The sequence below is a fragment of the Mauremys mutica genome, chromosome 9 (genome assembly GCF_020497125.1).
Source record: "Mauremys mutica isolate MM-2020 ecotype Southern chromosome 9, ASM2049712v1, whole genome shotgun sequence".
Taxonomy (NCBI): Eukaryota; Metazoa; Chordata; order Testudines; family Geoemydidae; genus Mauremys; species Mauremys mutica.
Genome location: NC_059080.1, coordinates 29,404,970 through 29,419,980, shown reverse-complemented (window position 1 = coordinate 29,419,980; position 15,011 = coordinate 29,404,970). Strand labels below are relative to the sequence as shown.

General features: G+C 44.8%; 1 protein-coding gene and 1 long non-coding RNA gene across 5 annotated transcripts in view; one reads left to right on the top strand and one right to left on the bottom strand.

The window, feature by feature from the left end:
• The window catches only part of DACH2 (dachshund family transcription factor 2), a 491,181-nt gene that overhangs the window by 349,402 nt on the left and 126,768 nt on the right, over positions 1-15,011 (bottom strand). The gene's annotated exons all lie outside the window — the stretch shown is intronic.
• LOC123376991 lies at positions 2,827-5,079 on the top strand. The gene is made up of 3 exons (XR_006582024.1): positions 2,827-3,587; positions 3,911-4,030; positions 4,868-5,079. It is a non-coding gene; the product is annotated as an uncharacterized LOC123376991 (long non-coding RNA).

Genomic DNA, 15,011 nt, shown 5'->3' with positions numbered 1-15,011 from the left:
CCTAAAATAGCACCCATCAAATGCATAGGCGGGCTCACATGGATATGGAAATACAGCATAAATAACATTTATACTTCTGTATAGGATGAATTTCCAGACAAAAAACCCTAAAAGAAACAAAAGAAAACAAAGCAAACATAACACCTATGCTAAGATGGAGTTAAACTGAAAATATTTTTCAGTAATTTAACCATATTAAAAATAATTGCAGAGAGAATTAAATTATCTCCAAACAAGCACTATAACCCCAGGAAATACAGAATTAAGGTTACACTTAAAACAAACTCAAACATGTTAAACTGGAAGTACACAGTAAAGGCATCCAAATAACCTTAACTCTGTCCTGTAGTGATGTGATGTAATAATCATACATTTTACAGATATTTTATTGTTTGTGATCCCAGATTAGATTAAACTGATTTTTAAAGACACATTATTTTTTTTTCTCTTTCATAAGAGGGCTGAGTTAAGGTGGTAGTTTGAGAGTGACTCAGATTTGCATTTTTTATCTTACTATGTTTGGATTTATTTTAAGTATAAACTTAAGTCTGAATTTCCTGAGTTTATAAGCCTTGATTTTCAGATAATTACAATATCACTATAATTTTATTTTACCTGTAAGTTATTAATACATACTCTCAACCCATTTTAACAGTTTATTTTCCTCGGTTTTAGAAAATAATTACAGTATAACGTCATAAATGAACACCAAACAAGAATCCCCAAAAGATTGCTATTGTGCAATATTTCTAATGATCTGAACATATATACTAAGGGCAGATTCACCAGTACATCACATCAGGCCAAGTGTACCAGCCAGTTAAACCAGGTTTACAGCCACTTTGCATTGCCAAGATGGCACAATGCAGCTGAAACATACTGGTGAATCTGGGCCTTAATTTCCCCTTGACTTATTAGTTTAGAGGGTTATTTTAGTGAGACACTGTGGCACTATATAAAGTGGGGTAAAGTGAGCCCAGATCCTGAGTCCCAGCATATTTTTCTGTCTGAAGGTTCCCTCTGCACTCCTGCCTCAGTTCCCCCCACAGTATTGTTTCAATGCAGCAGTGCACGGGGAGTCTTTCCAGCACTGATGCCCAAGCTAGTATTCAACAGCAACAGTCTTGAAAGAACAGTGACAGCCGGACCAAGTACTCTACTAGTCAGAGTGCAATATGTGCCCAGTTTCCTCCTTACCTCTCAGTTATTATAACCAATAGAAATGCTGCATGCAAATAAGCTGCAGGGAAGGGTGATGATGGATTAAATAACCTATGATTTCATAATGGCCTCACATAAAGTTACCTGAGCTGTTGACCCAAGCCTGTATGAAGCCTATATAATCATAAAAGATTATTACCTGTTTCATAACTGGTGTTCTTCGAGATGTGTTGCTCGTGTCCATTCCATATTAGGTGTGTGTGCTTGCCACATGCACTGGTACCAGAAGTTTTTCCCTCAGTGGTATCCATAGGGGACCAGCTCTGGAGTCCTCTAGAGTGGTGCACATACACGGTGGTGTAAGGGGCATCACCGGCTCCACCAACCCTTAGTTCCTTCTTGCTGGAAACTCCAACAGTGGGGAAGGAGGGTGGGTTATGGAATGGACATGAGCAACGCATCTCAGAGAATACCAGTTATGGAACAGGTAACTGCCTTTTCTTCTTTGAGTGTTTGCTCATGTCCATTCCATGTTAGATGACTCCCAAGCAGTACCAACAGAGGCAAGTAGAAGTTCATGGACGTGTAGATTTCAACACAGTTCTACTGAACCCAGCATCATCCCTGGCCTGCTGAGTGATGGCGTAATGTGCCGTGAACGTGTGAACCGAAGTCCACGTCACAGCTCTGCAAATGTCCTGGATGGGAATGTGCCCCAGGAAGGCTGCCGAGGACGCCTGGTTCTGGTCGAATGGGCCCTCACAAATCAGCGGCAGTGGGACCTGTGCCAGCTCATAACAGGTCTGGATGCAGGAGGTGATCCAGTTGGAAATACTCTGTGAGGACATCGGAAGGTCCTTCATCCTGTTCGCTGTTGTGATGAAGAGCTGGGTCGACCTGCGGAAGGGCTTGATACGCCCCAGGTAAAATGCCAGAGCACGTCTAACATCCAGGACGTGTAGCCTTGTTTCCTCACTAGTGGTGTGCGGCTTGGGACAAAACACCAGGAGGAAGATGTCCTGGTTGATATGGAAGGAAGACACCACTTTTTGGCAGAAAGGCCAGATGGGGTCACAGTTGTTCTTTGTCCTTGTAGAATACGTATACGGTGGCTCCGATATCAGGACTTTAGTCTCCGACACTCGTCTCGCTGATGTTATCGCCACAAGGAAAGCGACTTTTGACAGGTAGGAAAGGGAGCAGGAGCCCATAGGCTGGGCCCGTGAGCCTAGAGAGAGCAAAGTTAAGGTCCCGCTGCGGGACAGGAGCCCGAACCGGCGGGAAGAGTCTCTCGAGGCCAACATGTCGTGAGATAACACCGTCTGACCCTGGAATGGTGGGTGAAACACAGAGATAGCCTCCAGATGCACCCTGATGGAAGAGAGGGCCAATTCCTGGTTCTTAAGATGGAGCAGGTACTCCAGGATGGATTGTAAGGAGGACTGCGATGGAGAGATACTCAGATACCCAATGGGAGACCTCGTCCAGTTGGCCAGGTAGGTTGCTCTAGTGGACGACTTCCTGCTTTCCACGAGGATTTGTTGAACTTTGTTACAGCAGCCCCATTCCTCTGCAGCATCCACGATGTGAGGTGGAGGAAGGCAAGGTTGGGGTTCAGGAGGCGGCTGTGGTCTTGCAAGAGCAGATCTGGCCAGATCGGGAGGGGCGAGAGGGCAGTTGTTGCCAGGTCCATCAGTGTGCCAAACCAATGCTGATGTGGCCACGCCGGGGCAATCATGATGACTTTGGCCTTGTCCCTCTTGATCTTTGACAGGACTCTGCTGATGAGTGGGATCGGCAGAATGCATACATCAGAGCCCTCGACCATGACAGGAGGAAGGCATCGGGAGAGAGTCCTTGCCAAGCCACTGCAGGGAACAGAACTGATGACATTTCCAGTTCTGTCTGGTGGTGAACTGGTCTGCCTGGGGAGTTCCCCACCTCTGGAAGAGCATGTGGGCTACCTCTGGATGGAGCAACGACTCATGGTAAGAGGAAAAGGACCTGCTGAGGCAATCTGACAGCTATTCCTGACGCCAGGAAAATGACAGGCCTCCAGGTGGATTGCATGCCTGATGCAGAAATCCCACAGACAGAGCGCCTCTTGACAGAGAGCAGATGAGTGCACTCCCCTTTGCTTGTTGATGTAGAAAATTGAAGCCAGATTGTCTGTCAACACCCTCACCACTTTGACCAAGAGATGTGGTAGGAAGACACTTCAGGCCAGGTGAACCGCTCTGAGCTCTCTGATGTTTATGTACAATGTCAATTCCTCCGGGGACCACATACCTTGGGTCTACAACACGCCTAGATGTGTGCCCCAGCCGAGGTCCGAAGTGTCCAACCTCAGTTCAACCGAGGGGCACGGACTGTCAAATGGGACTCCATCTAGGACTGCCTTGGAGTCAGTCCACCATTGCAGAGAGGTAAGTACCGCTGGCGGGATGATGATGACCCTGTCCAGATGATCTCTGGACTGGGAATAGACCGTCGATAGTTGATTGAGAGGACACATCTTGAGTCTCACAAGGCAGACAACATACGTACAGGCTGCCATGTGGCCGAGCAACCGGAGGCACACCCGGGCTGTGGTCATAGGGAACGCAGAGACCTTTGCGATGAGATCTATCATCATCCAGAACCTGTCTTGAGGCTAGAAAGCTCTGGCGCAAGTGGAGTCGACCAGCACTCCGATGAATTCTATCCTTTGCACTGGAACTAATGTTAACTTCTTGTCACCCAACAACAGGCCTAGGGACCGGCACATGACCTGTAGTACCGCGACATCTCACTAGACTTGAGACTTAGAGCAGCCTTTGACCAGCCAGTCATTAAGATACGGGTATATCTGAATACTCTGATGCCTGAGGTAAGCTGCTACCACTGACACGCACTTGGTAAATACCCTCGGTGCTGTTACTAGGCCGAAAGGGAGGACCACGAACTGGTAGTGGTCCGACCCCACCATGAAGAGCAGGAAGCGTCTGTGTCCTTGGAAGATCGCTATATGAAAATATGCATCCTTCAAGTCAAGGGTGGCATACCAGCCTCCCAGATCCAGAGAGGGGATGATGGAGGCCAGGGAGACCATGCAGACCTTCAATTTCTTTGGTATTTGTTGAGGTCTCGCAGGTCCAGGATGGGTCTTAGCCACCTTTGGCTTTTGGGATTAGAAAGTACCAGGAATAGTACCCCTTGTTCCTGTACTTGCGAGGAACTTCCTCCACCACTCCCAGCTGCAGCAGGCCCTTCACCTCCTGCACAAGGAGACTTTCGTGAGAAGGGTCCCTGAAGAGGGACAGAGTATGGGGAGAGGGGTAGAAAGAAACTGGAGGGTATAGGTTGAGGACCCAGCGGTCCGAGGTTATCGCGGTCCATGCAGGGAGGAAAAAAGAAAGGCAGTTGCAGAAACATATGGAGGATGGATCCAGGGTACAGTCTAGTAGGTCGCCCTTGGGCACACCCTCCAAACAGGCGCTTGCCACTCTGCCTGTTGTGGGTGGAGCTCGACTGCACAGAGGGCTGAGGTTGGTGGCTTTGACGACACTTGTAGTCTTTGCTCTTCTTGTGAGCAGGCTCTGGCCTAGGTTGGCTTCCTTGGCCCTGGGGTTGTTGTTTATGGGCCAGACCCGGGACATAGAGCCATAGGATCTTTAATGTGGTGTGGGAGTCCTTCACCTGTGTAACTTTGTATCTGTCTGTGCAGAAACAGCTCCTGGCCATCGAAGAGGAGATCCTGTATGGATTGCTGGACCACAATCGACAAGCCAGACAGAGTCAACCAGGCCGCCCTCCGCATAGAGATGGCAGAGGCCATAGTACGAGCCGTGGAGTCCGCCGTGTCCAAGGCTGCCTGGTCTCTGGCTGCAGCCCAGCCCTCCTCCAGGAGCACCAAGAACTCCTTCCTGGTGTCAATTCTCGAACCTGGCCATGGCTTCCCACATATTGAAGTCGTAGCAGCCACGGAGAGCTTGGTGGTTGGCGCCTCTCAACTGGAAGCTGGAGAAAGAATAAACTTTTCTTCTAAACAGATTTAGCCTCTTGGAGTTCATGTTCTTGAGCATTGCTCCTGGTTGGCCTTGTCTTTCTCGTTCGTTAACGGCTGCAACTACCAGGGAGCTTGGGGCTGGGTGGGTGTATAAGTATTCAGGACCCCTCGCTGGCACACTGTATTTTCGCTCTGCCCTTTTTTAAATAAAGGCAGGGATGAGGGGTCTGCCACAAGGCGTTAATAATTTTAGATACCCCCCTCATGTAGGGGTAGCACCACCCTAGCTGGTGCTGTAAAGCAGAGGACGCCAAAAAAGGAGTTTGATGGTTCCTCCAGCTCCTCAGCATGGATCCCTATGGGGGTGACGCATTTCAATAGTTCCTGATGCGCTTTAGCATCATCTTGTGGAACCGGGGGTGGGGAGGGTCAGTAATCGCCTCATCAGAAGACGAGGAGGACAAGGCCGGTATGGTGGGCTCAGCTACCTCTGGTGCTGGTCCTAATGGCCGTTCCTCGGGGTCCAGGTTCCACCTCCCGGGAAAACTGCCTCCGGAGGCAGGCAAGACACCATGGCCGATGGTTTGCCCAAGGCCCCTGCTACTGATCTGGGCACTTGCCCAGGCTGGGTAATACCCCAGGGGTTCCAGGGGTACCTGGCCCTGGGACCACGGAACAGCAGGCAGTACCGCTGATGGTGCCAGTGCTGATGGTGCCAGGACTTGACCTGCTAGCAAGGACTGCTGTCCGGTGCCGGAGTCCGAAGCTGAGGTGGGGTTGCTCTCGGCCAACCACGAGCGGGTAGATGAGTGACTTTGCTCACTACGGTGCTAAGTAATGTGCCACAACTGGAATCTCTCCCGGCATGGTGAGTCCCTCCTGCGGGTCCCCAGAGACTGATAGCATTCAGCGGATCGGCAACAGTGGTCCGGCGATCTACGCGTTCTGCTGCCTGATCGGTACCGAGGCCTTGAACAAGAATGGGAGCTGGAGCAGGACAGTCGCCAGGAACATCTCCCCAGACGAGGGGACCCATGGCATGGCGACTCATACAGATGCTCTGACGGTTAGTGCCTTCGTTCTCGGTACCATTCGTCCAACTCCTCCGATCGGTGCCGGGTGGAGGGTAAGGCACTACGCTGGTCCCAGGGCTGTTGGTGCCAGATGGGATGTACCTCCCTGGGTCTATGCCAAGGTACCAGTGAGCCTCGTCTCGAGCCATGCAGGCAGTGCCCCGAGTCTGGAGATCGACCCAGGCTTCGCCAAGTCTGCCTGTCTGCCTCCAAGCCTGGAGGCTCCACGAGGGCGAGTGGTGGTGGGACGTTCCCTGTGACGGGGAGCAGTGCCGCAGAGATGGGGACTTGTGGAATGATGCAAGGCAGGTTTACCCCTGGATCATGGTACCGCCATTGCCAGTGTGGGTGGCACTGGTAGCACCATGATATCCTGTGCTGCCTGCAGGGACTCCGGTGTGAAGGGACATCGAGTTTCTGAGGCCCACATCGCTGTCCGGCGAGGCAGGCATGGCTTGCAAGGGTCTAGCCTGCTCTCTCTGAGCTGGGGCCCCACCCGCAGGAGGAGGATCGGAGCCGCCCATCTAAGGTCTTGGCTCACCTCCTGCACATTCCTTGCCCTTGCAGGACGTAGATCTTCCTCTCCCAGTTTTCTGTTGCTTGGCACTGGGGAGGGGGATCGGCACTGGGGAGGGGGATCTTGGCAGGCACTGGGGAGGAGGAACTTGACAGGCACTGGGAAGGGGGATCAGCACCGGTCCATCAACGGCATCGGGGGGGGGCACTCCGCACCGATACTGCGGTGCTGGGAGCAGAGTCGGACCCTACCTGCTCTGGTGCCAGGGCTACCGCCGACTCCATTAGGAGTGCTCTAAGACCTACATCTCGCTCCTTCTTCGTCCAAGGTTTGAAGGTCTTACAAATTCGCTACTTGTCGGTTATGTTGGACTCGCCTAGGCACCGCAGACAAGTGCTATATGGGTCACTGACAGGTTTTCTGCAGGAATTGCAGGGTTTAAAGCCTGGGGACGGGGGCATGCCCCAACCCCTAGCTGAGTCCCATCTGAGGCTAACTTTTTATCTAACACTAAGGGTTTTCTAAAACTATTCACAACTATTTACAACTTTTTTTTTAAAGAAGTTTGTTAACTACTGTGTAAACAAGAAAGCTAACCTAAGCAGGAGATGTTCCAGCACCATTACTGGAGGCAAGAAAGAACTGAGAGTGGGGGGAGCCAGCAGCACCCCTTATACTGCAGCATGCATGTGCCATTCCAGAGGGCACTAGAGCTGGTCCCTACGGATACCACTGAGGGAAAAACTTCCAGCACCAGTGGCAAGCACACACACCTAATATGGAATGGACATGAGCAAGCACTCGAAGAACAATTAGATACAACAATCATTAATAGGTTAGCTTAATTACAATCTAATTTCTTCAATACACTGCCTATGCAGAAGTTTTCTATTAATTTTAACTACATGAAAAGTTTGAAGTTTATATGTCATTCTGTCTTTAAGATCATTTGAGATGAAGAAAAGACTAACAGACGCTACATTTCTTAGTGGCTCCAGGTTTTAATATTTTAACTCAAACCAATTAATGGATTTTCACACAAAACCAAAAAGGATGAATCCCTGCTTTAAGAACAAAATGGAACTCAAATTTAACTATGAAGTTGTGATCAACACCTCGAAGACTGCAGTGGCACATTTTAATGTGAGTGGATCTTTGTCTGGCTAGCTGGAAGAAAAGTGGCATTACTTCTTTAAGGGCTCCCAGGCAACAGAGGGGAGAAAGGGAAAGCTTACAGAGATGGACAGGAACCCCTTTCTTTTCCTGGTCCCTGTTAAGAGAGCCAATGAAGGAGGTTTGGGTCTCCTACCTCAGGATAGGCAGGGAGCTGACTTCCTCCTCCTTGCACTGTACAATTTGTTACCAAGTACTCCCAGATATTATAAGTGAATAAAGTTGTGGCCTAATTAAATCACATCCATGGTCTCTCCAGCCTTTCTTTTGGTGGGAGTGGACAATACTGCATTGCTTTGGTAAGCAGACTGAAATCTCCCTGTTTTGAGCCAATCCTTTATCACTTGTTTTTAGTTTTAGAACTCTTCTCACTGCATCCCAAATATCCCAAAACTGTTTAGTTTCCTAATCATTGTGACTCCATGACAGTGACTCATAGATTCATAGACTTTAAGGTCAGAAGGGACCATTATGATAATCTAGTATGACCTCCTGCACAAAGCAGGCCACAGAATCTTACCCATCCACTTCTATAACAAACCCCTAACCTATGTCTGAGTTATTGAAGTCTTCAAATTGTGGTTTGAAGACCTCAAGCTGCAGAGAATCCTTCAGCAAGTGACCCATGCTCCAAAGTGACACTAGTATATATTCAGAATTACACTCATGTTGGTGTGAAAAGAGAAACGTATACTTCTCCTCACTCTCTGCCCCCAGCATGACCATCTTATGGCACTATATCAGTTTAAATCATATCAATTAATATGTTTTTCATTGTGTCAAATTAATTTAAACAATTATATATACCACTATATTTTGTGAATAAGTTTTTGATTTTCCTAAGTCACAGAATAATTTAGTATTAAAGAAGTTACATTAGTTTTGTAATATAACTAATCCCAGGCAAGAGAGGTGCAAGACCAAATTAATAATAACTTATATTTAGCTCAGTTCTGCAGTCCTCACTTGATCATGACTTGTAAAGAAATGTTGCCATATGAAAGGACTGGTGAATTAACTCCAACGTCTGGTATTTGGAAAGTATGTTGTTGCATTCTAGGATTATTTACAAGCCAACATAATTAGCTGACACTGTTTAACACTACTGCATTACTACAGTTGCCCCTCATGGATCCACTGTCAGATTGCAATCAAATTCATTCAAGCTGCATTTTTCAGTTCACAGGCTGAGAGGTATTGACATTAAATCAATGGGTGATAATGGTAATCCTGCTCACCTATCACCCATAGTATTTCTTACTCAATTAATATTTCTCACTGTATAGACATACAGTAGTTCCATCTGGATGTAAAACCAAAATCCAGACATTTAGGGTTGTGGATGCTCTCTGTATATTTTAGGATCCATCACTGAACCAAGAGTATATTCAAGAGCATATCTGGCATGCAATGATTAAATTGACACCTGACACTGCTGAGTCCCTGCCATACTTAGGGACATATTTATGGATAGTCTTTAATACTTGTAATTCAATAATTAAATCATTTTGGAAGTAAGTAAATCACCCAAATAGGTTTAGGCCTAGTATTTTGTGCTAAGCTGATACCAAGGAATTATAATTTTACAACTGTTGTCCCATTATACAATCATTTTGTGTCAGATGTCAGAGTGGGAAAAAAGCATCCTTTCTTGAATACATCAATCAACAGTGAAATAGTTATTAAAATTAACAGTTAAATGGTCATTATTAGGTTTCACAGTCAACACACCGCTGAGATGAATGGGGCAGATTAAACCTTATTTAGCATTAGTGTGTAAGTCTTTTGTAGACTGAGGCAGGTTTTCTTCATAACCATAAGAGCGAGAAACTTTTTTTTGATTCTGGAACACAAGATGGTAGTTACCACAGAAGACTACTGGGTTGCTGACCTGGTGCTACCATTCCCAATCCAACTCCCAAATGGGAATGGCTACACTACAAAGACTATACTGGGATAGTTATGTGAGCACAGCTATGCTAGCATAGCCCCATAGTGTAGACAGAGACTACACGGATGGAAAAGGGTTTTCTGTTGTTGTAGAAACACCATCTCCCCGAATGAAATTAGGTGCAGCTTACAGCAACGGAAGGGTTCGGCCTGTGCCAAATCTGAACTGGAGACCTTAATAGGTGAAACTTTCTGGTGAGATTTTGAAAAGCACTCAGTGCTAGCCTAACCCTGTTTCCACTGAAGTCAATGGTAAAATACCCTTTGGCTTCAATGGGAGCATTGTTAGGCCAAGATGAGTGATTCTGAAAATCTCACCCTAATAGTTTCACCTATAAGTTCACCAGTTCAAATGTGGCACAGGTTAGTAATGCCCAAAAGGTGATACCATATAATGGTTATTTGGTGGGTTTTGTGAAATGTGTTGGGGTTTCAGTCTAGTTCCTTTGCAACACAACTTCACTCACAATTGGCATTAATCATTACCTTAGTGGCAAGTTTCAACAAAGATTAAGGACTAGATTTTGCAAAGGGTGTAGTCTCTCCCCTCCCATCTCCCTTGTGCATAGAAGGACCAAGCAGAACTCCAGCTCTTACATTCTTGGGAGCACAGGAATTGCTGCTTCCCTACTCCCTTGGAGACACGTGAGATCTCGAAATGCAGCAGTGGAGGGACAAGTAGGCAGTGGCCCACATACACAGCTCAGTCACACAGAGGAAGTAAAACGCACCCCACAAGGGGCATTGTAGCAAACATGTAACCTGAGAGTGGCATTCTACCTCTCTAGGGCATAATGCCTCCTAATGCTCCCTGCACACTATTCTTTACAACAGACTATGCCCAAATGGCTCAGTCTTGTCCTATATAAGCATGGCACAAACTTGCCCTATCCTTTACAGTTGTAGAGATGGTCCCCTCAGAGCAGCTGTTGGGCACATTAACAGGGTAGCATAGGGAAATCTTGCACTTCTGATTTAGTTGGGGAATGGTCCTGCTTTAAGCAGGGGGTTGGACTAGATGACCTCCTGAGGGTCCTTTCCAATCCTGATATTCTATGATTCTGGTCCCCTTTCTTTGGGTCTCCAGTATTGTCACACTTGAACTTTCATAAGCACTTAAAATTAAGAGGAGAGAAAAAGTAACACCCCAAAAAATCACCAGCATTGCTGACCACTTTCCGAAGACTTTACCTTTTGGAGATTCACTAATTAAGAAACCTTGATGCCTGTCAGAAGGTCTAGAATCAAGTCATAATTTATTTTGTTCTTCAATGAGAAAATCTCAGGGAATTTTGAAGCTGAAAGAAAACAGGCAAGAGAAATAATCCAGAAATGATGGTAAAAATCTCCTCTGTGTTAGCAATGTCAACTTGGAGGGCATGCACAAGTCAGTGACAATTAGACTGCAGACAGATTGGCTTCTGTTTTTTCTTCAGGGATTTACACTACAATTTAGAGTATTTCTCTAAAGCTTGAGGTTATGACAAAAGGGACTTGCCTGGAACATTATATAAAGTTCTTGCCCTTGTGATTAATTTTCATACCAAGTATTTTCCTGTAAAGAAATTCAGTATTTGGTTTATTTGCTGTGATACTTCTGAATTAACAATATGCACTAATGCACAATATAGCTCTACTACTGTCACTATCTGAACCCACATTACCAACCCTTTCATCCAAGGGAATGTGACAGCAAAAACTGCGTTTTGAAATGTGTAAACCTCATAGTGAGCTGGTACGCTTTAAAAATAGATTTACAAGCTCAAGTACAACACTGGTATTTTATTGTTTAAAATCCTGTTTATAAGCCATTATTCTACACCGCAACATTGCAATGTAAAATCTCTATACATCTTCAAGTTTTTCCAAACTGTGGGACATTTTCTGTCTATAAAGGTCAGATGTTGTATGTAAAAATATCCGGGTCATTTAAAATTTTTCAGAGTTAAGTGATTTCCAGTTCTTCAATATGAAACATTCATTCTTGTTTGATTAGCAGCCCAGCAGTGTAAACATACCGACTGGTTCAAAATCTCCCTTATGGTACAACCATATTAATGGCAGCATGTCTAATTTTCTACCTACAGTACAGAGCATGTCATTCCCTTTGTTCTTCCTACCGTATTCCCTTAATACTCAAACTTAGGCCCGAGTTGAATCCTATTCTCATCAAGTACAAATGATTTCTATATAATTCCTAAACTTTTTCTCAACACTAAGATTTTACAGTACATGAATTTTTGCTACAAAACAGCCTTGTTATTTACGTTTTGTTAATTTATAGCAACTCCATCCCTCCAGCATTTTTACAAGGTTTGACTTTTCCTCACTCTCTGTCATCAAGAGTATACGACAAAGGGCATCTCCCAAACACCTCATCTAGACTAATAATTGGACAGTGTTAGCTAGCAAGTTAACAGCTTAGTGCAGACAAAGCTTTATGCCTTTAACACCTAATAAATTGGTCTAGTTACAGCCTAGGCTCCTAGGTTTTTAACTGTCTCAGATTAATACACGTTAAAGGCATACTGCTTTGTCTACACTAGGCTGCTAACATGTTAGCCAACACTTTCCAACTCTAGTCTAGACAAGACCAAACTTGAAATTAAAGTTACAAAATGTAGCTAATTAGGGTCATTTTTCTGATTCTTCGTCTACAACATTATATATAAAACACTGATGATTCTTTGTATAACATTTTCACATCCTCTGATGAAACGGCTTACAGAAGTATAAACAAATGAAATCTCACAAGACTTTTTTAATGTGCGCAGTGTTGCTGTAGCCATGTTGGTCCCAGGATTTTAGAGAGACAAGGTAGGTGAGGTAATATCTTTTACTGGACAAACTTCTGACTCTCTCACCAACAGAAGTTGGCCCAATAAAAGATATTACCTCAGCCTTGTCTCTTTCAGTCCTTTTTAAGATAGGTAAGTATTACGCCCATTTTACAGCTGGGTGACTGAGGCAGACAAAGTAGGCATTCATTTGGGGTGCCTCATTTAACTATTCATTTGTCCTCATTTTCAGAGGTGGTGAGCACCCACAACTCCCTGTCTCTCCAATGGGAACTGTAGGTGATCTCGTCTGAAAATCAGGCCTATAGAGTGTGAAGGTCACAACCAAAACAGTGAGCACGTCCAAAAATGTGGGTCTATATGACTTGCTCACAGTCACTACCAAGGTACCCTGTCTTCCAGGCTCCATTCTAACCATTAGATTACATTATTGTCCCTATTATTTCCCCATCTCCTCCATTCCCCTACTACACGTGCTTAGAGCCCTGCAAATCCATGGATATCCGTAGATGCAGATATCCACAGATCATTTTTGTAGATCTGATGCGGATACAAATTTTGTATCTGTGCAGGGCTCTCCATATGCTCTTGGAACATGTGTAAATGCAAAAAGGTGCTCCTAGCATGTGTTGTACTAACTCTGGCCTCTCCCAAAAAAGAAACACCTTTGCCATGCTTTCAGGCCAACTAAGCCAAGGAGAGGGACTCGAGGGTATTTCTGAACCTATGAATGACTAAGCTATAAATATTTTCCATACACTCAGTTCAAGCAGCAGTAGTTTATAATAAATAACTGCATTCCCCAGTGAATTCTAATGGGATCTCCAAATTTAACACGCTGTTGATAGGCTATCATCACATGAAAGTCCCATAACATGATCTAAAACAACATGATGTGTTGCCATTGTCCTTGAAACCTGCGCCTTCTTCAGTTCTTTGTAAACCGCCTGCTCACAGATAGACACAGCCTCCTACCCATCTACAACTGAATTCAAAGCTCACCAATACTTGTATGCAGCAAGGTCAGAATTTTTTTTTAAACATTCTTTGATTAATGCTGAGAGCTGCAGCATGTTTAGACAGGGTCATGACCCCAGGCATCCATTTAATCAAATTTCTCTGCTGCTTGTCCCAGTGGAGCCATCGCAACAAGAAACTCTCTCAATGAAAAAAAAGGGAAAAGGAAAAAAAAAAAAGCACATTTCACATCTCACATTGTTTACATGCTGTTAAGTAATTATTTCACTCTTCGACCCCCACTGGCCATCAACAGACAAGTCACCTCCTTGGAGATTCTGAAAAGCTTATTCAGCTGTATATAATTCATTTTGTTTCTTTCCTTCATAGTGAAGCTAACTGCTTAGCTTAAAGACTTCTTTGTGAATACTAAAGTACATGGTGTCCATGCTAATGATCTCGCTAATTATAAGTGTATTTATCATACACAAAATGTTCTCTCTATTCTTTACGAGTGGCATTTCATTTGAACTATAATATATCGATAATTTCTGCCTCCTTCCTCATCACACCTTCCACCCTAATGAACAGACTCCCCCTCACACATGAACGTTGCCTTTCTAAGGAATTTTGTCATTACTTGAGTGACCAAACAAGTTACTCAATATTTGTTCAGTTTTCAATAACACTCTGATCTTTTATGCAGCTCTTTTTGAGGGCAAAGAGCAGAAATGAGCCAGGCAGGTAATAAAGAATTACAGTTTGCCTTTATTTAATAGCTCCATCAGTCAGAGTAATAGAGATGGATAAAATGGTAACCTATTCACCCAACCCTTCCTAATTGCTATCCTAAAAAGCATAAAGGGAAGTGAGTACAAGAACAAAGTTTATATCTAATTACAGTTCAGAAATTAAAGGTGAATTACTAAGCATAAGTATAATCTACCCATCTTCTAACTCCCACAGAAATGGACTACCGACAGCATTAGAATTAGAAACTGAAGAGAGGACTGAAAAGCAGGAGGAGCTTTGGACCTTGAACAACAAGGACCTTTTAACATTCTGTTTCTTTTTCTCTTTTTTTGTTCCCCTTCTGGGTAAAGTAAGTATATTCTGCTTGTGTTGTTTATATGAGGAAAAGAGGAAGAGTAAAGGTTTACATGAGAATTTTTTCTGTATAACAAACAGTAGAAGGTTTGGGAAACGATGGTGAAAGGCTTCTAAAAAGTAGTGTTCTTTAGAAAATGGAGTTTTAAACTTTGTATTTGATAACTCAACAAATTTTCAGTTTTCATTTTCTCAGGTTTAACTGAATATATCACAAATAAACTACCTGTCATGGTCCCTTTGTAGAGGCCAGAGTCTCTACCAGTACCTGGAGGTCAAGGCCAGTG